The sequence below is a fragment of the Megalobrama amblycephala genome, linkage group LG2 (genome assembly GCF_018812025.1).
Source record: "Megalobrama amblycephala isolate DHTTF-2021 linkage group LG2, ASM1881202v1, whole genome shotgun sequence".
Taxonomy (NCBI): domain Eukaryota; kingdom Metazoa; phylum Chordata; class Actinopteri; order Cypriniformes; family Xenocyprididae; genus Megalobrama; species Megalobrama amblycephala.
This window is the reverse complement of record NC_063045.1, coordinates 12,398,119-12,424,554: the sequence shown is the minus strand read 5'-3', so window position 1 is coordinate 12,424,554 and position 26,436 is coordinate 12,398,119. Positions and strand designations below refer to the sequence as shown.

The 26,436-nt window shown below is 39.0% G+C and overlaps 1 long non-coding RNA gene across 3 annotated transcripts in view; it reads right to left on the bottom strand.

Annotated features, from left to right (window-relative positions):
• LOC125263660 overlaps positions 1–26,436 on the bottom strand; it is a 106,083-nt gene that overhangs the window by 52,316 nt on the left and 27,331 nt on the right. The window contains exons 1-2 of one of the 3 annotated variants that reach the window (XR_007183865.1): positions 1,491–1,771; positions 646–738 (exon numbers count right to left, since the gene is read on the bottom strand). The exons of the other annotated variants lie outside the window; for them this stretch is intronic. This is a non-coding gene — a long non-coding RNA (uncharacterized LOC125263660). Of the gene's footprint in view, positions 1–645; positions 739–1,490; positions 1,772–26,436 lie in introns of those variants that run through there. 3 annotated transcript variants of the gene reach the window in all.

The following is a 26,436-nucleotide window of genomic DNA, read 5'->3' as shown; positions in this document are numbered from 1 at the left end:
ATATCAATTGGATTACAGATCAATAAATGATCAAATGTATTATTATTATTTAGTTGTTTTATTTTTTAATAATTCTATATAATAATAATAAACAATATTGTTTTAATATTAATGAATGTTGTAGGTATTAATATAGAATTTAAAGGAAGTGCAGTCAACGTTGTATGCACTTTTTTCATCCAATCAAATTTCAGAGCCATAACTATCTGTTGTTGTATAAATACAGACTGTGTTCAAGTTTGATCTCAGGAAGACGGGTCTTTCCATTTGTTCATGAGAGAACAGGAAGGTCGTTTCTGGTTCAGAGAGCTGTAAGACCTGACCAAACACTCCTTAAAGTCTGGTTGTATTAATCGATTGTCTAAAATGTCAATGTCTGCCGGCCAAAGATGACTCAAACGGTTACTTCTCATCCTTGATTTCTCTCACTGCAGTGTAAAATTGGCTAGTAAGCAGATGTCTTTTGATACAGAATGAACTAAAAAGTGCTTTCTGCTTTCAGGTGGATTCTGGGAAAATAGACAACCGAAAGGAGCTTTTTTCATCTCTATGTTAAAAGGGGGGACGGCAGGGAGAAATCAAGAAAAAGTCATTTTCAACAACCACTCAAAACGCAACATTTGAAGGCAGATTACAGTCAGTTACATCACTGTTCGACTTTCAAGTCAGTTGAAATGAAGCCGGTTCTGAGAGAGGTTCACCAGATATGTCTTCATGCTATAGTTCACTTCCTGAGACCTGAAAGAGACAAAAGTCAAGGTCAAAACTGTCACTTTGCGTTTCTCAACTCCACTAATAAATGCAATACATGTAATGACGTTCTTTACCACATGACACTAAGGCTATGTTCACACTTGTGCGTTTTCATTTTAACACAGCGTTTTAAAATGTAAACGATCCTCGTCCGTACTGTCATTTCAACTGCTTTTCAGAAAAGATCTCTGTCCACACTACATGACCGAAAACACATCACACGTTGCCGATTTTTCTAATAATAGATTGCCTCTTGCGCATAGGCATCTGCAGTATTATAAAATGCAGAGTTTAACTGTACAATGGCTGCTAAAAAGAAAAACAAAGCTTGCAGTTCCGTCTCCATGTTATTGTTTACACAGTTGTCGAGGCTGGTGTGTTATTGTCGTCTTCCAGTAGCGGAATGGTCATATGATAGAGGCTTGACGAATCAGGGAAGGATATGCAATGATCCAGAAGACCCAATCAGGGAGCGAATGTGGGCAGCCACGCCTTCGTTTTCAAAAGTCTCCATTTTGGTCCGTCTACACTCAGTTTTCGAAGGTCGAAAATTTCGGAGTAGTGTGGACGCCAGCAAAACTGAAGCAAAAGTTATGCATTTTAAAAACAAATCGCACTAGTGTGCCTTCCTGAAATATTCCCCTGGAAAATTCACACTTTTCACACTTTTGATTTTTTTTCCCTCCTCCAGTTTAAGCCTGTTTGCTATTGCGCTGTCATTTTTTCATTCCTCTCACCTACTATCGTCTTTCGGACCTCATCAATCCTTCCTTTCCTTTCTCTCTGCTGGAAGTCTCCGCTGGTGAAACACACGGATTCCATGAACAGCTTGATGAACAGCCTCAAAGGTTTTTTCCCCCAGCCGACGCTAGTGTTTCCCAGCCTTTTCAGGAAACACACACGCACACGCACACACACACATAGTGGCGTTTCCTCTCCCCGGCCCACAGTCGCCTACGCTCTGCCAGCAGACCTGCCGTGACCATGATGTCATTATTTCCCCCATAGCGCGGCCGTATGCTTGTGAGCGTGTGGCTGTTTATCGGAAAATTCCTGTCTGGGGGCTTTCACGGAACGTCTGAGTTTACCACGGTCTCGACTCTTGTGCATGTGTATGTAATCGGCATAAAAAAGTCTGGTTTTCTTATTCTGTCATGTGTAGGTGAACAAACAGAGGTTTTTTAGAGAGTTTCATGAATAAATGGATTGCTGATTTTACTCTTAATTTTAGCCCAACATTCATTGTATCACAACACTGCAGTATTAAAGTATTCTATGTTCTAAACACGTTTTTTTTTTTTTTTGGTAATTCACACTCAGAGCAGTGGGCATCCATTTTGGGGGGGGGGGGGGGGGCGACTCGAGGTGCCTTAGTTGTGGGTATATGAGAGCGGAAGAGAGTGCTGTTCATTCACTCCCCCACCTACATTTCCTGCCGGTACTGAGACTCGAACCTGTGACCTTCAGGTTACAAGTCCTACTCTCTAACCATCAGGCCACAACTGCCCCTGCATATTTAACAAATATTGATTCACAAAGGGAATAAACCGCATTTTATCCGTGAAAACTCATATTTGCATAAAAATGTACGTAATCACAGCATGTTTCCACTAGCTCAAACATTACATTACAGTGTGGTGCTAGCAATGCTAAGGTCATGGGTTCGATTCCCAGGGAAAGCAAGAACTGATAAAATGTAAATGCATTTGCATAAAAGCGTCTGCCAAATACATAAAAGATACAAAGCACTCATACAATTTTTTCGTATATTTTTGAGGCAAAATAAGAATTTTTATGAATAAAAGCTTATCCTTAAATGTTTATCTTCTTCACAAATCAAATTAAACTACATTAAATGTAGTACATTTTCACAAGAACAAAAACTTGAGTTTTCGGCAAAGTTTGGATTATTATTCTTCATGTTTAAACTTAAACATTTATGTTTTTTGTTTGTTTGTTTCCAAAGTCTTTGTGTTTATAAAATACAAAATCTGAGTGTTTCTTATTCTGTTCTGCATAAGAAAACTGATTTTATACATTTGAGGCAAACACAAAGATTTCACAAAAAAAAGTGTTTGCAAGTCAATATAAACTACATTTGCACAAGAAAGAACTACAACTTTAACTTTGAGGGGGGATTTTTTTTTTTGGGGGGGGGGGGGGGGGAATTCTAATTTTGGACTATTTTTCCAAAGTCTTTGTCTTTATGTAATGTGCATAAAAAATTGAAGCATTCATAAGTAAATAACAGTTTTTTTGCACATTCTTGAGGCTAAAACGAGAATTTCACAAATCAAAACAAACTCTACACAAGGTCAAAAATGTATAACCGCTCAGGCTTTGGTTGAAATCAAAGACACCAAGGTTTCTGTGAGAGTTCAGATTGTTATTCTCCATGTTGGTATCTCAGCCAGTATTTGCTGCCTCGCTGTACTGCTGTATTAGTGTCGTGCCGCGGTTGTTGAGGGCGTTCCAAGCTGCTCTGCTGTCTGTGTGTGTGTGTGTGTGTGAGCGCGCATTTGTGTGTGCTGTCAGCTGGTGAGTAATAGCAGTCTCGGGTCTCTAAATCTCGACGGACCGCTGCACTGTGGAACGGCGTAGCAGGCGGCCACCAGGGACAGGGTCTGTACACACGCGCACACACGCTGAATATTAATGTGTGTGTGTGTGTGTGCGCGCTCTGGAGAGTGTCAGCCCCCCCGTGGATTTGACTGGCAGGCAGGAGTGTTGCGAGCGTTTAGCCCCGCTGGATCTGTGCATGTCGGCCGGTGACTATGAGGACAGGGTCAATTAGAGGGTCAATGCGTCCCAAAGGGCAGCCACGCCCACACGCGCACACACACACACACACGCTCCCTGACACATTTACACACTTTTTCCATCCTCTCAAGAGGGAAAATTGATAAAATGGTACATCCACCCTCTACCTACCGCTCCCTCTCTTTCAATCTCTTTCTATTCTTCCACGTCTGTGTGACTCGTGTGCAGATTTATAATGAATAATGCATTTTCTAATCAGCACTGGAAGGCTGCGTGTGTGTGTGTGTGTGTGTGTGAACTCATATAAAAGACGTATCGTGCCTCTCAAGCAGAGCAGAGATTTGCAGGATGGTTTGCGAATTGCTTCAGGATGCAGGTTTTAGTTTGGGCATCAAGTGTCAATCCAAAGCATGTCCTTAAAACACTGAAATTTATTAAAGATGCAGCATGTGATGTCAAAATGGAAATGGCGGGGTGTGTGGTCGTGTTTTCGGGAGGAAAAGGTTTGAGATGTTATGCTTTCCAGGACTTAACGTTCCTAATCTCCGCTTTGCGCTCAGTGAAAAATGTTGTTATATCCATTTTTTTTTTTCTTTTGCTAGTTAGTGATTTATGGTTGATGGGCAGAGATTGCTTTCCCTATTCTGTCATCCGTCTCCCTACCTCTCTCTCTCTCTCTCTCTCTAACTGCCCGGAGCGGAAGAAAAGCACGCAATTGAAATTTATTGCCTACATTTTGCCTCCTGCCCCGCTTTGTCTTATCCTCCGATTCAATTCATTGTTCTCACTAAACAGGGGGCTCTCTCCCCAAAGACTCACTCGTACTCACACAATGTCAATGCTCAACAGATCGCTGGGTTTGATTTTGGCCACTTGTTTGTGCACGCGGCAAACACACACACACGCACACACACACACCCATCCCCTAAGCTCCTCCATCTCCCAGGCCGTTCAAACACACCCCGTGACAGCTGTTGGCTCCATTGTTTCCATATGTGCTGTGTTGAGGTGAACGCATACAGGCTTCCAGCTTTTTACCGCCACATGCGAAAGACAGACACAACATAGAGAACCTGCAATATATGTGATATATGCATATATGTCACAGACACAACACAGACAACTGTATGAGACATACAGTAGACATAGCTAAAATGGACACAGCAAGCAACTGGAATACAGATAGAACAAAGAACTGAAACAGAGACAAATGGAATTCTAGTTGTGTCTGTTTCATTGTTTCAATATTCTGAAATATCTGTATTCTAGTTTTCTGGCATTCCTTTTGTTTAGGTATCTGTGTTAGAACTGATGTGGCTCAAGACTGAAACACAGATGAGGCATGGACAACTAGAATAAAGAAACATCAGAGAGAAGTTAAATAGAGACATGACGCAGAACTGAAGCATAGATGAGACACAGAAAACTACAGATGACACAGAACTGAAGTACAGAAACATCAAAAAACTAGAATACAGACACAACAGACAGAACTGAAGCACAGACGCAACAGACAGAACTAAAATACAGACACAAAAAACAAAATAAAGACAACAGAGAAACAAACACAAAACAGAAACAGACATGATAAAAAAAATAGAATACAGACGCAACAGACAGAACTTCGGAAGAGGATTAGGGCCAAGGAATAATAAAAAAATAAAACCATCTCGAGATTAAAGTTGTTAAATTTCGAGAAAAAACTTGTTAAATTTCGAGTAAAAAGTCGAGATAAAATGTTGAGAATAAACTCGTTAAATTACGAGAAAAAAATCGTTAAATTATGAGAACAAATTCGTTAAATTATGAGAAAAATGTCGTTAAATTTCAAGAAAAAAGTCGAGATAAATGTTGACAATAAAGTCATTAAATTACGAGAAAAAAGTCGTTAAATTACGAGAACAAATTTGTTAAATTATGAGAAAAATGTTGTTAAATTTCTAGAAAAAAGTCGAGATAAAATGTTGAGAATAAACTCGTTAAATTACGAGAAAAAAGTTGTTAAATTACGAGAACAAATTTGTTAAATTATGAGAAAAATGTTGTTAAATTTCTAGAAAAAAGTCGAGATAAAATGTTGAGAATAAACTCGTTAAATTACGAGAAAAAACTTGTTAAATTATGAGAACAAATTCGTTAAATTATGAGAAAAATGTCGTTAAATTTCAAGAAAAATGTCGAGATAAAATGTTGAGAATAAACTCATTAAATTACGAGAAAAAAAACTTGTTAAATTTCGAGAAAAAAGTCGAGATAAATGTTGAGAATAAAGTCATTAAATTACGAGAAAAAAGTCGTTAAATTACGAGAACAAATTTGTTAAATTATGAGAAAAATGTCGCTAAATTTCGAGAAAAAAGTGGAGATAAAATGTTGAGAATAAAGTCATTAAATTATGAGAAAAAAGTCGTTAAATTATGAGAACAAATTCGTTAAATTATGAATTTGTTCTCATAATTTAACGACTTTTTTCTGGTAATTTAATGACTTTATTCTCAACGTTTTATCTCGGCTTTTTTTAAAGTTAAATTTCGAGATGGTTTTATTTTTTTATTATTGCTTGGCCCTAATCCTCTTCCGTACAGAACTGAAACACAGACACAACAAAAACAAACTATACAGACAGGGTTTCTTTATTTCGATGGTCCACTTTAGACATTCTACTAACTATAAGTAACTTGTTAGACTGTTAGAAGACAGGGTTAGTAGAATAAGTTGACATGTAGATGAAAATTTACTTTTAATAGTCAGTAGAACGTCTGTTGGGGGACCATGAAAAAAAAGTGTTAGCAGATATCAAGCAGACAGTCTACTAATAATCTAGTAGTTGACATGTAGTTGCAAAGTTACTTGTTATAATGTATAAGTGGACAATCAAAATAAAGTGAAACACAGACACAACAACAATGACAAAAAACTAGAATACAGACATGACAGACAGAACTGAAACGGACAAGACAAAATAGAATACACAACAGAGAGAAATAGAATACACAAAAAATAAAGACATGACAGAGAAACAGACACAACAGAAGGGCTTTTCTCACGTGAAACAGACCTCGTCTAAACCCCAGGTAAACGGATTCCTGGGTTATCTTTATTCCCGTTTCACACTGCTCATAATTTACCCATGGTTAACAGTTAATCCTGGGTATTCATAAGCTGCCGTTTCACACTTCACATTCCTAAACCACGGGTTAAAGTCCTTGTTTGAATATTCGTGGTGTCAGTGTTTCTGATTGGACAAACGCAGCACATGACCTGTTTACATAAAGGCTCTAGCATTGCGTGTCCTCATATTACGCCGAGTCATGCTGACTGTAATATAAAGTTTTTCTGAATGAACGTTTCGAACTATAAAGGTAAGAATGAAACGGTCTCTTCTTCACTCCAACTGTTACGTTTTCCATCGCCGTTTGACATTTTTCCTATCATAAGCAGAAACGACTGTTTATATATCGCGCAAGTGTAGCTGCCCAAAGCACATGAATATAAGACACGTGATTGGTTGTCGGTTGCTAAGCATCTAGCTGTAACATTCTAATGCTGCGTTCCAGACGAGGTCGGACGTGGGAATATCCCAAATGAAATGTCCCACTTCAGACCTTCACATGTTGACCACTTGATGACCCCATGAGAGTATCGTGTTTTTGTGTCAATTATGGCAAAACAGAATAAAAATAACATAAAATCGCTTTGAAAACAGCTGACGAAAAGCAAAAAACGGACGTAAGATTACATTAACTTAAAGGGTTAGTTCACCCAAAAATTAAAATAATGTCATTAATTACTCACCCTCATTCCGTTCCACATCCGTAAGAACTTTGTAAATCTTCGGAACACAAATTAAGATATTTTTGATGAAATCCGATGGCTCAGTGAGGCCTGCATAGCCAGCGATGATATTTCCTCTCTCAAGATCCATTAATGTACTAAAAACATTTTTAAATCAGTTCATGTGAGTACAGTGGTTCAATATTAATATTATAAAGCGACGAGAATATTTTTAGTGCGGCAAAAAAACAAAATAACGACTTATATAGTGATAGCCGAAGCTTCGGAGCATTATGAATCAGAGTGTCGAATCATGATTCGGATCGCGTGTCAAACCGCCAAACTGTTGAAATCACGTGACTTTGGTGCTCCGAATCGTTGATTCGACACGCTGATTCATAATGCTCCGAAGCTTCCTGAAGCAGTGTTTTGAAATCGGCCATCACTAAATAAGTCGTTATTTTGTTTTTTTGCCGCACTAAAAATATTCTCGTCGCTTTATAATATTGAACCACTGTACTCACATGAACTGATTTAAATATTTTTTTAGTACATTAATGGATCTTGAGAGAGGAAATATCATTGCTGGCTATGCAGGCCTCACTGAGCCATCGGATTTCAACAAAAATATCTTAATTTGTGTTCCGAAGATTTACAAAGTTCTTACGGGTGTAGAACGGAATGAGGGTGAGTAATAAATTACATTATTTTCATTTTTTGGTGAACTAATCCTTCGTGTGTGCAGTGTGAAAAGCCCAAGAGAGATCTGAAACAGACACAACAGAATACAGACAGAACTGAAACAGACAAGACAGAGAACTGAAATACAGACACCAACAACAACAACAAAAACCTAAAAATACAGACATGAACAGTATAGCCTATGTTTTAAGATACAGCTTTTTCTTTACGTTGCACAAGCACAGAGAAACAGGCAGCACAGGTGATCGAGCTACACAAACCTAAACAATGCAGAGATACTGCCATTACAGAAAAAGAAGAAAGAAAAAAAAAAAATCAGAAGAGGGGAAAAAGTTAAGCACAGGGAAAAACGACTCTCTGAATCTCTGTGCAGCGCAGTCTCGCGAGCGGCATCAAAGATCCAGATAAGAAGCCAGCGGGAACGCTGCGCCCTGCGCTGTGCTAAAACAGCCCTTCTTAATCTCCCACCAGGCTGGTTCCCTCCTCCCCTCTCTTTCCCTCCTCTACGGCTTCCCTCCTGCGCTCGCTCGCTCGCTCGATCTCTCCGCACAAAGCTTGTCACTCCTCTGTTCTCCTACTGCGCAGACACACGCCCGTTCTCTCACTCCCGCCTCCCGTTTTCGTACGCACACACGCGCTTTCTTATCTCCGCTCGCTCGCTGATGAAATCTCTCCCCCCGCACCTCCCCCTTCGGAGTTTTTCCCTCGCCTTTCTTGAGATCCAGTCATCCGCTTAATGAGGCTAATTCATTACTTTGAAACACAATCATTTATCAGAAATGTATTACAGGGACGTCAGGGGTTCAAAATGAGAAATCCTCGGCTCCGTCTCTCACCGTCATAATCCAATATGTTGCGTGCGTGAGTGTGAACGTGCGCTTATGTGTTTTACGACAGAGCGCCGAACACTCTTGACCCATTTCAGACCCCTTCTGTTGGGTCTCCTCTCTCTCGGGCGCACGCTTTCTCCTCTGCGCGGAATTAATTTTCCCTTCCTCTCGCCGCTGGAAACCGGAGGCAGAGTTAATGCTGCTCAGGAAGTGCACACACACACACGACTGTCAGACGCGAACACACACACACACACACACACACACACACACTCGTCGTGCTGCGCTCAGAAAAGCGCGAGGTTTTGAAAAATGAGAGAGGACTCGAGAAGATAGTGATTATTCATTAGGCCAAGTTGACGACAAACATCTCTCCTTCTTCGCATACACATTCTCAGAGCGAAATCTGTCTCTGTGTGCGCGCGCTCGTGTGCGTGTGTTTTCACTCTCACTCACGTTTTCTCGTTCTTGCTCATTGCCAGCTCCTCAGTCTCGATATGAGTCAATCCGTCCCTCTATGTAGGCGAAAACACACACACACCTGTATAAAGGGGAAAACCCTGTTGTAAAGGCTTGTGGTCGAACAGCTAACCGTTACACACATCATTTTCATACACGGCTCGTTTAACCTCAGAGAAACTCCACGGATCGTCAGCAGCAGTAAACAGTGTGTAGGAATCGTAAAGTAAATGCATAACATTATTAAAACTAAATAATAAGTTACTTTTCAACACTTTCTCTTCCAGAATGGTAGCACCCACTTTGTCTCATGTAGTCTAAGCCTGTTTCTCCATACTTTTTGAACTTTTGAAGGAAGTAAAGCATTATTCCTTTTTTCCTCACTGGCTGAGGCTCTTACCTGGGCTGGTGATTGTCCTGTTAGTAAAATCTATGGTTTTGAGGTCATAAATCAAAGCAATCACAATCACTACACAATTATTTTGAAATCCTCCCTCACAACTGATTGGTTAATTCTGGGGGGGGAAAAAACATCTGACATCCTATGCAAAGTCATTTACTTTGTGAAACAATAAGTAACACTGGTTGACAATGCAGCATGTGGATTTTAATAATTCATCCAGGAGAATTTTAACACAAACATTTGACTAAAACATTGAGCCATAAACCAAGATAATGAAAATAAATAAGAAAACTGATATGGTTACCCAACTAACAGAATTTTGTTATAAGAACGTTCTCTAAATATTCAGTGTTGGTTCTGGGAATGTAAAAAATGTCCAGTTTTCTTGATGTTTTTATAAGGTATAATGTTCCTCAAACGTTCTTTCTACTTAATTTTGATTTAAAATTCAACATTCTAGGAATGTTGATTTGTAAAATTCCAAGAACATAAAATTTACAGTTTCCTTAATGTTAGTAGAATGTTATTTAAAGGTTAGTATGATGTTCCTTAAACATTCTTTCAACTTAATTTTGATCTAAAATTCAACATTGGAACGTTGATTTGTAACATTCCAAGAACATACATTGTCCAGTTTCCTTAATGTTAGTAGAATGTTATTTAAAGGTTAGTATGGTGTTCTTCAAACGTTCTTTCAACTTAATTTTGATCTAAAATTCAACATTGTAGGAACGTTGATTTGTAACATTCCAAGAACATACATTGTCCAGTTTTCTTAATGTTAGTAGAATGTTATTTAAAGGTTAGTATGGTGTTCCTGAAACATTATTTCAATCATTCAAACACCTGCTGTGAACAAACACTGAAAGAAAGAAAGAAAGAAAGAAAGAAAGAAAGAAAGAAAGAAAGAAAGAAAGAAAGAAAGAAAGAAAGAAAGAAAGAAAGAAAGAAAGAGAAATGAAACACAAACTACAACTTTCTTCAAATTCTGTTAGCTGGGAAGACATTACGTATCCGCAGAGGATTTTTAAAGTGCATATTTTAAGTTGTTCTCAAAATAAATATTCATTAATGTTTATGTTGACCAAATGAAATAAGCAGAAAAGTAACATTCGCACATTTGATCATATTGCGACCTGCACATGCTCCGATTAGCCTTCGCTTTTGTGAGTGTTTGGATGTGCGTTTGTGGTCCGGTTGCTCGGGTGATGGTTCTCTTTTCATCAGGGCTGGATGGAGAGATTAATAATGGATGTATAATGGATCTAAAAATAGACGCAGGGCTTCAGTCCCTCAGACCAAACAGAAGACAGCGCAGGGTGACACACACACACACACACACACACACACTCACACTGCTCTGCCATTCACCTCGTCCTGGCCCTGGCTCTGTGTACACAGCCAATCTATTCATCTCTCTCTCTCCGCCGGCATTAATAAATGATCCTAGCTCCACACACACACACACACACAGGCTTTAAATATTCATTGGTCGGGCGGCGCTGTTGGTCTTGGGCAGCTCTGGGCGGCAGTAAACGCAGACTCAGGCTCTCACTGGCACATTAGTCATGCAAAAAGCTGTCACAGACGCGCACACACAGTCTCTGCTAAATACTGCAGAGGTGTCTACTTGCCTGTCGCTTCTTCAGCACCTCTCCATCACTTTTGCCAGATTCCCGCTCTTTCACCTTCTTTTTCTTCCTCAGTATCATCTCTTTTTAATTTTTGTGGCATCATTCTCCTCTTTATGCAATCTTTTTCATTAATTGCTCTTCGACTGAAGAAAGAAAGACATAAACATCTTGGATGACATGGGGATGAGTAAAATGTTGAGAATAAACTCGTTAAATTACGACAAAAAAAAATCATTAAATTTCGAGAAAAAAGTCGAGATAAATGTTGAGAATAAAGTCATTAAATTACGAGAAAAAAGTCATTAAATTACGAGAACAAATTCGTTAAATTATGAGAAAAATTTTAAATTTTGAGAAAAAAGTCGAGATAAAATGTTGAGAATAAAGTCATTAAATTACGAGAAAAAAGTAATTAAATTACGAGAACAAACCCGTTAAATTTTGAGAAAAAAGTCGAGATAAAATGTTGAGAATAAAGTCATTAAATTACGAGAACAAATTCGTTAAATTATGAGAAAAAGTTGTTAAATTTCGAGAAAAAAGTCGAGATAAAATGTTGAGAATAAAGTCATTAAATTATGAGAAAAAAGTAATTAAATTACGAGAACAAACTCGTTAAATTTTGAGAAAAAAGTCGAGATAAAATGTTGAGAATAAAGTCAATAAATTACGAGAAAAAAGTCGTTAAATTACGAGAAAAAAGTCAAGATAAAATGTTGAGAATAATGTCATAAAATTACGAGGAAAAAGTCGTTACATTACAAGAACAATTTCGTTAAATTACGAGAATAAATTAGTTAATTTAATGACTTTATTTTCAACATTTTATCTCGACTTTTTTCTCGAAATTTAACGTCATTTTTCTCATAATTTAACAAATTTGTTCTCGTAATTTAACAGCTTTTTCTCGTAATTTAATGACATTATTCTCAACATTTTATCTCGACTTTTTTTTCTCTAAATTTAACGAGTTTTTTTCTCGTAATTTAACGAGTTTATTCTCAACATTTTATCTCGACTTTTTTCTCGAAATTTAACGAGTTTTTTTCTCGTAATTTAACGAGTTTATTCTCAACATTTTATCTCGACTTTTTTCTCGAAATTTAATGAGTTTTTTCTCGAAATTTAACAACTTTAATCTCGAGATGGTTTTATTTTTTTATTATTGCTTGGCCCTAATCCTCTTCCGTAAGCCGCAGAAAAAAGACAGACGCAAAAAAAGTAAAAGAGCTCTATTGGTCTGTATACAGCGAGAGATGCTGTAAAGGGTTAACTTAGAAAGTGAGAGTGCTCAAAGATCACAATGGACTAAATGTGTGTGTGTGTTTCAGGAAACAGGATGTCCTTTTGTGTGAGCAGCAGTGCTAAAGTGATGTGAAACTCGGCGGCAGCACAGGCCGCTCTCTTCATAACGCAGCACCATCGCGTAGGTGCCACTGCTTAGACATCGCAATCTAACAGATTCTCTGCACCGTTTGCTATCTGAAAGAGTCAGAGGAGGCAGGAGAAAACACACGAGAGACGCAGACATGGCGCTGCTGCCGGAGAATAATTTATGCACGACTCCGATCACACACAGATGTTTAGAGAGAGAGAGAGAGAGAGAGAGAGAGAGAGAGCGACAGACTGTGCTGTTGGGAAAATCTGCAGTGATCAGAGGAAGTCAGCCTAGAATAAAATTCCTGGTGCATGTGTTTGCGTGCATGTGAGCTCTCGCAGCAACCACGACCCTGCCCTGACCTCTACTTCTTGCATCAAAGAGGATTATGGGACAGCTAACAGTCTGCCAAGAAGCCGACTGAAGGTCCGTGCTGAAAAAGAAAACAGAAAAGTTGGACCGAAACAGACCGACTTGATGACGTGTATGAACAAAATTTGTATTATCTGTCAAATTCTTCCAAACGGCATCAGAGATTGTCTGCAAGAGAAGGAAGAGCATTTAAAACACTTTTGCAGGGATATTAAAACTGGCTGTAAAATTGTGATGATTATTATTATTATTATTATTATTAAATTTATTTATTAATGACTTTACCTTGGTTAAGGCAGTCCAAAAAATATATCTTCTCTCATTTTTCATGTGTTCAAAGGGTGCCGTTCTGTTTCCAAAAACTATAAATGACAGTCAGACATTTGCGAGACATCTGCATCCTGGCTGACCCCTCTATGAACACTCCAGAAGAAATGTGAGGCTCTTTAAAGCATCTTATGTTATGGAATTATGAAGTACTAATTATACAGGGATGAGATGATCCCGCACAAATTGTTAAAACTGTGGTAAATTACACGGTGGAGTGGAGAGTCAACAATGATGCAACAACACTAGAGCACAGTCAGTACAATCAATGAAGCTGTCTACACTGCAAGTGTGCGAAGAAACATGAATGAAATTAAATCTACATTGCAAGTGAGAAATGCAACAAACTAATATTAATAAATGTAGCTGTCTTTTGACACTGCAAGCCAGCAAAGGAAGCTGACAAAATTAGAATGTTTCTGTTATAATCAGCAAATCTGTCTGCATTACATGTGTGTGAAGTGCTGCAACAAAGCAGTCTACACTGCAAGAGTGCAATGCGACAATACCAAAATTCTTGCATTATAATCAACAAAGCTGTGTACACTGCAATTGAGTGCCAAAACAAATCTAGAATACTTGTCTTATAATCAGTGAAATAATCAAACCTACATTGCAAGTGAGAAATGCAACAAAATGAATGTTGACTGTCTTTCGACACTGCTAGCAAGTAAAGCTTGTGGTGACAAAACTAGATAGTTTCTGTTATAATCAGCGAATCTGTCTACATTGCATGTGAGCAAAGTTCCAACAAATCGGCCTGCACTGCAGGCATGCAATGCAACAAAACTAGAACTCTCCCATTATAATCAGCAAAAAATGTGTATACTGCAACCCAGCAAACATTGGTCCGACAGCAACGTCGTGTCCCTGACCAAAAATAATCGCGGTAGGATGGCATAAATCGGTAAAGATATGTAACACAGAACATTTCCTAAAAATGCATTCAGATACATTTGTACATGTCAATTCTCTGGGTTTGCATGTATAATTGTTACTTTGACTTTTAGTTACGTGTAGGTCAATATATAATAATTAATTAATTAATAAAATAGCGTCAAAGACGTCTATTCAAATTTCTTTTTGGAACTATTTTTCAGCCATGAAAGGACATGTCAGAGGGACGTCCAAATGTTTACTGAGAAGTGAATGACGCAAAAATTATAGAATACTTGCTTTATAATCAATGACACAATGCAAGTGAAAAATGCGACAAATTAAAATTAATAAATGTAGATGTTTTTCGGCATTGCAAACAAGTAAAGCAGGGTGGCAAAACTGGACCGTTTCTATTATAATCCATGACGTTGTCTTCATTGCAATCAATGCAACAAAAGACAATTTTCATGATTTGTTATCACAACACTGTTTTCTTTTGTCAAATCAACTTCAATAATTAATGTGGTTCATATTTGAGTTTCTGTTGATTAAACCAATTGCCTTCATTGTATTAACACAAATTTTTAATTTCAATGAACTTAAAATTTTTAAGGCAACCAGGTAACTTTAACTTTTTTAAGTTAAACCAACAATTCTGAATGCTAGAGAGTAAACTGACATGACAAAACTACAATGACTGTTAAAATAAATAAAGCAGTCTACACTGCAAGTAAAAAAAAAGTATAAAGAGTGAGTACGCTGCAATTAAATTCTGTTAAATCATTGATTCTGAACAAGGAGTTTAGTTTTATTTTTGTGTAGCTCAACATATTTGAGTAAACCCTTATACTTAAATTATTATTTTTAAGTTTACTGAGCGATATAAAGTGACGTCATCCATGTCACGCCGTTGCCGATGTTACCGACGTTACCGACGTCACCGATTTTATCATAAGAGTCCATTCGACGTTAAACTGAGTTTATGTTTAGCATGCTTTGCGTCACACTCTGTAAGAGAGAATAAATGTTGAAATTGAGTGTTATTTTGTGTGTTTTTGCTCAAGATTAATACAGGGGAAGATGTGTTATTGTTTCATGTTCTCTTATTCATGTTTTGCCATTTAAATGTGTTTCTGTGGTGTTTAAGCTTTTAGGATTACCATCGTGGTGAAGAGTAGTGCCTGTATAGGTCGAGAATGGGCTGCGAAACTTCAAGGCTATATATACTGCATGTTGATTAACAGTTGTAAGTAAATATCGATAGTCTCTTTGGTTACATTAGCGCATGCTGGTGTGCTGTCCTTAACTAACACTTAACTGTAATGATTAGGTGTTCGTTTATTCAATATTACAATTAAATTCTGCTAAAATAATCTTTGAGTTGTTTACTTAAATGTTTTGAGTAATCTGAATTTATTGGGTTTTACAACCACTGCATCAAAATAATTGAAAAATCAGAAACATTACATATGGTAAGCAATATATATATATATATATATATATATATATATATATATATATATATATATATGTAGACTTAATTGTTATTTATAATTATTGTTTATTTAAAAAATTTAGTTGCTTAATTTTTTTGAGGTAATTGGTGTCTACAATAATGTTGAGTATTCTGTACTTATTTGATACTTTACAGTGTATCAACGAAGCCATCTCCATAGCAAATGCATGTTGCAACAAAACCAGAATGTTACCATTGTAAACATCATCAACAAAGATATCTACACCTAAAACGAGTGAAATGACGCCACAAAACTAGAAAGCTCTCGTGATAATCAGTGCAGCTGTCTTCACGGCAAATGTGCAATGCAAAAAAATAACTAGAGCGTATTATAGTCAACAAAACTGCAAGCGAGCAATGCGACAACTGCAACTCTCCAGTAATAATCAACAAAGCTGTCTACACTGCAAGCGAGCAAAGCAACATGATAACACTAGAAGACTGTTCAGATCAGTTACATGATCTAAACTGCAAATGCACAATGCGGCAAAATCTAGAATGCTCAAGTTATAGTGAACAAAAGAAAATCACTCTCAGTGATAGACATCTTCAGTGTTTTATAATGGGTGTGTTCTAGTTTCGTCATGTCAGGTACGTGCAGTGTAGACGTTTTAGGAGTTTTAGCCAGAGCTGAGATCTGCTGTGTGCATGTGTGTGTGTGTGTGTAGCGCGGCGTAGCTCGGTGGAGTGCGAAGATAAGCAGCAGCGTAGAGCGCCTCTGAGCCTTGGGAAATGTGTGTGCGTGTGTGTGTCTCAAAAGGATTAGCAGGGCTGGGGGCCGGCGCAGGGAGGGGGAACAAAACGCCTCGAGGACTGAAGGGCCCACATGAGACAGTGACACACTCACGCAGAGCAGCGGAGCCTCGCTGGCTGAGCGGAGCGCTGTGTCCTGCTTGCTGCTTTTCTCTTTTCTGTTCATCACTCGTCTCTCTCTCTCTCTCTATCTCTGTTTTCACAACTCACTGCCTCTGTGAAAAATCAGTCGCTCCGCTGAGCAGTGTTTGCCGTGTGTGTGCGTTTTCAGATGTAACGCTGAGGTAATTTAACGGAAATGTTACCGAGCAAAAGTGGCTGCGTTACTACAATTTTTCAAAATAGTTCTATATGTTTTCCAGTTACTAAATATTTTTAAGCAGTGAGGCATGAAAAAACAAAAAAAAGTATTGTTTTGCACCATTTGAAGCTAATGTTAAATTTCACATTAATTCTAGATAGACAGATCTAGTTAGTCATTTCACAGCACATTACATCTTAAAACCCACACACAAACCCTTACACACCTGTCTGGTCTAGTTAGCCAACAAAAGAACAATAAATACAGCTGTAGCTTACAGTATAAACTGCAAGAGAGAGAAATTCTCTCTCACGCTGAATGGATGCGGCCTTTAGGGAGTGAGAAATCGTGGGTGAGAGAAACGAGACACAGATTAGAACCGGATAGAGAGAGAGAAGCGGGGAGATCAAATGTGGGAGGAGGGTGCAATGCTACTTAGGGAAACGCACGCAAACACACACACTCAATTCCCAGTGTGTTTCCGAATGTTGTGTCAGTCAAAGCCAAAGAGCTCAACAGGGGGTCCGTGATTGGAGCCCCTGGCATTTACTACAGAAGAGTGAAAGCGAGAGAGAAAGAGATTTGGCTTTTTAGTAGATTGTTGTGATCAAGACCAGAGGACATACTATTCCTCGCGGAGGGACAGTTACAGCCGTCAGGGAAAAGGATGCATGTATATGCATGTGTTTGGTATAAACTGACAGGGGTATACTGCCTATTATCTCCAGTAGGAGGTTTGTTATATCCCATCTATGCTGCAAGCAAGTGGCAGAAAGCTCTAAAGCTAGCTCCAGTTATTATTGACAACAGTCTATACTGCAAGAATGCAAAAACAGGAGCTTATTTTTTCAAGTCGCATGCTTGCAGCGGATGGCGTCGTTGATTATGTATGTTTTAGTCATGGCGTGTTATGCAAAGTCGAATGCTAGTAGCATAGACAACTTAGTTGATTGTGATGGGAGCATTTTTCCTTTGTCACATGCTTGCAGCGTAGACAGTTTTATAGAATATAACGGTAGCAATTTAATTCTGTACATACTGCAAGCATGTGACTAGGCCACTGTATTGCATTATTATTCTGACTGGAGTGTTTTATTTCAGTATTTCAGATAAAAAGTCCAATCTTATTTTTTCTTTTATTTTATTGACAAAACACAAATCCTGCCCAATGCTGTTCTTCAAGCAAACATGCCAACTGAATGCTATGTAAACGTGATCTTTTACATCTATGCTATATGTAAAAGAGCTATAAAGCAAAAAGGCAGTTTAAATCCCTACACTGAAAAAGAAGAAAATAATATAAAGAGAAACAAAAACACAAACTCAGTGTTAACAGATAAGAGGAACACACATTAACTCTCACGCAATGACCTGCTACTGTCATTTCTTTATCCTGTAAATCTAAGTGTATATTCAATTACACGCTGTTATCCCTTCACAGTTACCACTCTCATAAAATACTTCAATTACATGTTGACTTTTAAACCTAACTTAACGTCCAACAACAGATATTTCAGAAAAAATAATTGATTTTGTCTCCCTCTCTAACGCGTCCCGTCTGTTTGATACGCAAATGCGCCGGCGCTCATTCTGAGACTGTCAGGACGAGCCTTCATGCAGGTGAATTTGTAACACTTACAGATAAGGATATAATCGTAATATGAAAGTTTTGTGCTGAGGAAACATATCCCACAATAAACATCACGCGCATCTGTCAAAGCGCCTGACAGGACTAGCCATGTTAAACATTACACTAATGCATTAGCTTGAAGCTTAAAATAAAGAATTCTCATGTTTTGGGCAGCTTGGATCACGTATCTTTCCAGCAGCAGCTCACTCCATTTCCTTCTCTATGTTCAGATGCATTTTCTCCAAAGAAATGCTTTATTCAGTGCTGTATTTTGAAGCGACTGGCGGACGTTTTCCGTGCACAGTGAGCAGACGCGACTAATCGATAATGACAATCGTTGTTGAAGATTTTCATTATCGATTACTATCGATTTTTTTTTATCGATTAGTTGTTGCAGTCTTAGTCAAGTGTTTGCAGTATAGACCTCACCCTTGATTTTAAATGGTTAGTTCACCCAAAAATGAAAATTCTGTCATTAATTACTCACCCTCATGTCATTCCACACCCATAAGACCTTCGTTCATCTTCAGAACACAAATTAAGATATGTTTGATAAATTCTGATGGCTCAGTGAGGCCTCTATTGCAAGATAATCAACACTTTCAGATGCCCAGAAAGCTACTAAAGACATGTTTAAAACAGTTCATGTGACTACAGTGGTTCAACCTTAATGTTATGAAGTGACGAGAATACTTTTTGTACGCCAAAAAAACTAAATAATGACTTTATTCAACAATATCTAGTGATGGGCGATTTCAAAACACTGCTTCATGAAGCTTCGAAGCTTTACAAATCTTTTGTTTTGAATCAGTGGTTCAAACTAGGCTTTGAAAGTGTTTCGAAATTTCAGTGGTTCACCACTGGGAGGCGTGACTTTAGCAGTTTGATAAATACTCCGAACCACTGATTCGAAACAAAAGATTTGTAAAGCTTCGAAGCTTCATGAAGCAGTGTTTTGAAATCGCCCATCACTAGATATTGTTGAATAAAGTCATTATTATTATTATTTTTTTTTTTTTTGGTGCACAAAAGTATTCTTGTCGCTTCATAACATTAAGGTTGAACCACTGTAGTCACATGAACTGTTTTAAATACGTCTTTAGTAGCTTTCTGGGCATCTGAAAGTGTTAATTGTCTTGCTGGCAATAAAGGCCTCACTGAGCCATCGGATTTTATCAAAAATATCTTAATTTGTGTTACGAAGATGAACGAAGGTCTTTCGGGTGTGGAACGACATGAGGGTGAGTAATTAAATTTTTGAGTGAACTAACACTTTAACTGGACCATTTAGTTATGTCATGTCATACAATAGTGCATGCAAAAAGCATTTTTGCTGCATTGTGCAAATTGCATATTGCAAAGTCACAATCTTGCAGTATTATTGATTTGTAAAGAGAGCATTTAATTTTACACTGAGATTTTGCATCAACTATAACGTTTTAGTTTTGGTGCAGCATACAGAGTCACAGCCTTATATAAGTTAAGCGAAATTTACACTGATGGCAATTTTTCAATGACAAAATTATCAATGAAAATGTATGATTCGAGATGCAAAAAAGCAGCAATGTGATCCAGCAACTACCAGTGGGAGAAAAGACTTATCTGATAGTCTAGTCGAGTAAAAACACCTAACGACCAACAATAAGACAGCGACTTGGCGACCTTCAGTGATTTAATTGCTGTCAGTGTGAACACACCTTAGCTAGAGCCTTTTGTTTGTCACATCGCTTGCTTGCAGTGTAAGACACGTTGTGAGTGTGCAAGTGAAAATTGTACCCAGCTGTGCTGCTGCCGTTGTTGGTGGGGTGGGGTGGGGTGGCGTCGACTTGTCGACACTATAGCACATCAAAAAAAAGCGACGCTCAGCTATCAATCTCGGCACGCAGACCCTTGAATACCAGAGAGGCAGTGGGGAATATCAGAACGACCGCCAGTCTCCAGAGGAATGTCTAAGAGACGGCGAGAGAGAATCGCTCCTTCTATCTATCTTTATCAGTCTCGATCTCTCCGCAGCTGCTCTGAGACAGGGGCCCTCTAACTCATGAAGTCCCTGTCAGTCATCTCTCTCCATCTCGCTTTTCTCCAACAGAGGTCTGTCTGTAGCAGGTGGTAGTTTGCGAGCCAGCGGGTGGATTTCCCTCGGTTGGCGGCAAAGGTTAAAGAAAGGTGACAAAGACGAATGGAAGAGAGTGAACGTGTGCATGCTAGAGAGATCAAATGGCAATGCGTGCATGCAAGCGTGTGGAACTTAACAGTGAACTTAAAGGACAAAATGCATGACAGATCTAAAAGCACAAGGGTACAGTAGCATAGATTGCGCCTATGATCCACCTGTGACTAAAGATAAAAGATAATCTCGTTTTTAACCGTATGAGGTAACAAAAATTGTGGGCATAAAAGGGGTATGTTTAAGCCAAAATGTTCTTTAAAAGTGGTACACAGTATGCATTGCTGCCTGAACTGACTAGAAGTACCATGAATTTGATTGGCTGACACTTTGTCCATCAGCACTTGGCTGTTTTTTTTAAGCGACTTTTTCAGCAAGTTGCACCAATAAGCCAGTGGGTGGAGACAAGTGACTGTTTTTATGAGTGATTCAATGAATTATTCTTTGAACAGATTCATTAAAACATACTGATTCATTCAAGGAACAAAACAAGTGACTGTCTTTATGAGCAAGTCATTGAATTATTCACTCAAATGATTTTTTTCTTTATGAGCTGAATCATTAAATCATTTGCTTAAATGATTCACTCAAAAAACATTTTCAAAGAATTTATTCAGCAGCACCACCACTTATTTGTCTTTACTTAAAAATATTTTTGTTAGCAAAGTCACTGGCAATATTCGTGTAAACTGCCTAGTATGGTCTGTTTTCACTTTCAAGCCTGGGACCCAAGCTGACGTCAAAGAATTAGCGGCAACGAAAGCTGACTGTGTCCTCGCCTCTCGTCGTCTGCGTGTCATCCAAAAAGCCACGCTTGAACACACCAAAAGGACTAAAGGCGACTGTCAACTAGCATGTGCGTTCTGCGTCTGCGTATAAGGATATATCTGTCTATGTCCGCAGGTATCAATAGTATTATTTTCGTCATTCAAAAAGAGAAACTGAAACTAGGACTGTAGATATACAAACTGTAAACAAAGCAGTATTTGCTTACCATTTTTGAATATCAATTACGCCGATCGCTTTCTTCATTCCAGTCGGCTCATGTTATTATAAAAATATTCGTGCACTGAATGCTCAGGTAAGATGGTGTAAGCCTTCTGTCTGTACCATCTTGACTTCTTTGCTCGCTTTTATCACTTTCGCTTTTATTCACGTGCACTGACTCGTTCGCTAAGCTGAACAGCCAACTCTAATCAACGACCGACGATTCAACATGCTGAATCGGCACAAAAAAAACCAGACAGCGTCCAACTAGAGCCAACGGTGCAAAACACACCAAAAAACTAAGCCGACCATGGTCAAAAACGGGCAGACTTTGCCGACAGCTGACTTGGTGGCAGGTCAAAGGTCGTGGAGGAACAACACTTTGATAAAAATCTTGCCGAGCAAGTGTAAGTTAGTAAAATGTCGACTTATTGTATTTATAGCTAACTATGTCTGGTTTAAATGGCACAGACACTCTATCACTATATTGAGTACTGAGGTTTGTTATCAACCAAAGCAACCCAATTGCGTACTTGCATGAGTATGTGGCCTTGACCTCTTGACCCCAAGCAAGGCCAACATCTCACTAAAGCCCCTCTAAACACACACGGCACTGCTGAAACTTTGTGAGCGCTAAACTACCGCTCTATCTTTCCGTATCTCTCTCTCTTTCTCTCCCGTGGGTTCATTCATTTTTCATTAGCTGCGCTAACGCAGGCAAAACACTGTCTGTCTCTGGCTGCTCTGACACACACACACACACACTTTCCCCTCCCTCTCAATCTCACTTGCTTGCTTTGTCTCTCTAGCTTGCTTCCTTGCAATCTGTAGCGTGCACGCACACACATACACACACACACACACACACTCAGACACGCTCCCTTTCCCTCTCTCGCAATCTCAGCCTCACACACGTCTCCCCGGCGCTCGTTTTCTCTTCCTCCCTCCTGCTCGCAATCTTTTTCACACACACACTCCCTCCCTTTCCGCGCTCGTTGACACTCGGCTCTCTCTCCAATGCCATGCCGAGGGGAAACGCTTTCTTCTCCTCTAATTGAAGCTGTTCCGTTGCCATGACGCCGCCCAGAGAGAGAGACACGCGGAGGACTGCTGATTGTTCAGCGGCAGGGCTGTTTTTCTCTTGCACACACACATAAGCAAGCGAGTGCTGGGATGTTTTTTCCGCACTATGATTGCGAGCGTGCGTGTATATGTCGGGGGAAAGAGCCGTGGTGTTAAAATATTACCCCTGGTCATCACAGGCTTTAATGCCACAGGAAAAAACTGCACTGCCTGGTTACCCATGTGACGTGATCAGGCTGCATGATTTTCTAGAGGCTTGACATCCAGAATAGGTCGTGCCTGCTTCTGAGGATGAAGTTGGATTTGTCTGCCTTTCTCCATTGATATATGGCAAGTTCTAGATGTTTCTGCTTCAGAACAAATTGAGTTTTTTCAAATTCTCATTTTCTTGCCTTTCTGCAGCATGCATCTCAAGTTCTAGATTTTCTACCTTTGTACATTAGCACATTTGTTGAAGGCCAAAAGATCCAGGACTGGAAAAAAATCAACTTCTTTTTCTGCTCTCTTTCAACATATCTCAGGTTTTAGTTCTTTTTCCTCTTTTCTTGGCTTTTCTGCTACAGAACATCTCAAGTTCAAGATTTTTCTGATCTTTCTGCATCTTAAAGGGTTAGTTCACTTTAAAATTTAAATTACCCCAAGATTTACTCACCCTCAAGCCATCCTAGGTGTATTTGACTTTCTTCTTTCTGATGAACACAATCAGCGTTATATTAATAAATATCCTGATGCATCTAAGCTTTATAATGGCAGTGAATGGGAAACAACGAGTATGAAGCTGAAGAAAGTGCATCCAATCATCATAAATGTACTTCACATGGCTCCGGGGGGTTAATAAAGGCCTTCTGAAGCAAAGCGATGCATTTGTGTGAGAAAAATATCCATATTTAACATTATAAAGTTAAATATCTAGCTTCCGCCAGACCGCCTTCCGTATTCAACTTATGAAGAAAATGTAATGCCTCTCGCTGTTCAAAACGCTTGTGCTACGTCCTACGCCTTCCGTATTGAACTTACGAAAAAAGACTTTCTTCGTAAGCTTAATACGGAAGGCGTTCTGGCGGAAGCTAGATATTTTACTTTCTAACTCATTAAATATGTTTTTTTTCTAAAAAAAACCCCCTGCATCGCTTCACTTCAGAAGGCCTTTATTAACCCCCTGGAGACGTTGTTTATGATGAATGGATGCACTTTCTTGAGCTTTATACCCGTTGGACCCGTTCACTGCCATTATATAGCATGGATGCATCAGGATATTTATTAATATAACTCAGATTGTGTTCATCAGAAAGAAGAAAGTCAAATAAACCTAGGATGGCTTGAGGGTGAGTAAATCTTGGGGTAATTTTAATTTTAAAGTGAACTAATCCCTTAAGTTCTAGTTTTTTAAAGTTTTTTTTTTTAAGTTTCAGTTTTTTGGTCTTTCTAAATTAAAAGATCTCCAGTCCTGTATCATTTAGCCTTTCTGCTTCGGTAAATCTCAAATTAAAGATTATTTCTGCTCTTTTGCGTCAACATATAAGTTAACTAGAATTTGATGTGTGTTGAAGAAGATCTAGATATTCCTTCATCAACACATATCAAGTACTAGTTCTTGATCATTAATCTTTTTTCTTCAACAAATCTGAAGTTTAGATTTAGATTTTTCAATTCTGGCACTTAAATTCTAGTTTTTCTCAGACTTTCTGCATGCTCTTCTGGATTAACATATTTCACATTCAGTCTAGACCTTTCTGAATGAACCCATCTCAAGCTGAGTACTAGAGGACAAATTTATCGTCATTGTTTATGCTTGGGTAGTCTGCATTTGTTCGTAAATGAATCTCTGTTTGCATTTAGACAGAATTGTTAACCCTATATCTCTTGCCTAGCAAACATCTGACACAGAACACATTTGCACAGACCAAAAAACTACCAGTTCATACTACATTATTACAGCTTTCCTTTGATCCATCTATCTGTCTGCCTTCTGTCTTGTTGTCTTGCTGCTGAGCGCTCGACTGCATTTCTAATCTGATCTGTTTGGCAGCGGCGGAGGGTTTGGCTTTCACTCTGCTAACTCTTGAGGTCGAGTTCGGCCACACAGCACACACACAGCAGCCTGTTTGTAATGAATGCGGCTCGCCGAGCGTAAATTTGTCTCTCCCTGCCTGGCGATCATTCTTTATTTCTGCCGTCTCAAGAGGGAGGCTGTAATCAGGACCGCGTGTGTTTAAAACGGTGCAAGAAAAAAAAAAGATATTCCAGCTTTCAAATGCCATTCGAGTGGGCATATGGGTGCAAAATGCTCTACCGTCATCTCCGCTCTCTCTCTCTCTCTCTCTCTCTCTCTCTCAAATGCACGCAGATATACAAGCATGCAGGCGAGAACCAGAGGAAGCGCTATTGATCTGTTGTTTTCCACGAGTCATAGGGTTTTGTGATTGGGCCATTTAGTGGTTGAGCAGCCGCCAGTGTGTCTGACCAGACACTCACGGAGAAACATCACCTCCCCTCCAACGTGACGGACTCTTGTGCATCTACACGGCTCGTCTGCTTAATGAAGGAAAGAGCGAGATCAGACTCAGGTCATCATTTGGATGTGTTCCCTCGACTTCAACGCAGCCGGACCTGTCCTGGGTGAAATGAATTCGAAAATGACAGTTATTTTGGAAATGACACATCACACACGCTCGGAGGTTAAAGGTGAAGTGCATAATTTCTGCACCAGTAGAAGCACCACAAAATGGAAAAAGTAGTTTTCGTTCAACTGTTTTTCTCAAACTCTCCCACCCCAGTCTGCCATTTTTCAGAATGACATTGGTGGTCCATTACACATTTTGCCTTTAAAAAGGTCAAAACTCAAAATCTTGGTTAGCACATTCTTATAGCTCAAAAAGTATAGCATGGTGCTAACCACACCAAGGTCAGGGGTTTGATTTCCAAGGAAAATGGGAAATGATACCTTGAATGCAACTTTGGATAATGTGTAAATTGCAAAGCCCAAGTGCTCAAAATCCATTGAGATTTGGCTAATTTGGTTCACAGGTTCAAGTCCGGTCTAGGATGGATTTGAATCCCTGCTTGTCCTCTCTGGTAGTTTTCTGTCAATGTAAATGTAATGTGCTTTTAGCCTTTGTGCCTTGGTGCTGATTTAAGTTTGCTCTGCAATGAAGTTTGGTCTGCACTCTATTTCCTCCCCCTGCTCAATTCCTCCTGTAGTTTCTTGTCATTCTCCGATGTTTCTGACAAAAGAACTGGAGTATTCCCAATTATACAGTAAATGCAGAAACTTCACCAGAAGCTTTGAGGTGTGGCCTCCAATCTCAATCTCCATTTCTCTCCATATTAGTTTTAAGTCATTCTCCAATCTTTCTGTCTAAGGAAAAATGGGCATATTGTGACGCAGATATTTCACCACTGGCATCTTTACCAGTTGCAACAAGATACAGGCTCTAGAAAACCAGCAAAACCTATTTGACCATTATAGAGAAAACAAAAACAAACTACAAAAAAAGAGAGCATGTGGAGGAAATCTAGAAAAAGTCAGGAATGAGAGAGGAGGTAATGAGATGTGTGGAGGAGGGGAAAGCAGCTCGCTCCGCTGTCCTTGTCAGGACCCGACGGGTTCTCTCGGCGGAGTCGAGGCCAAGAGCATGTCAGGGCAGTGCTGTAAGGGTCTTTTAAATGCCGCTGCCTGTGCCGAGAGAGGAAAAAACGAGATACAAAAAGAGAGAAAGACTTGGTGG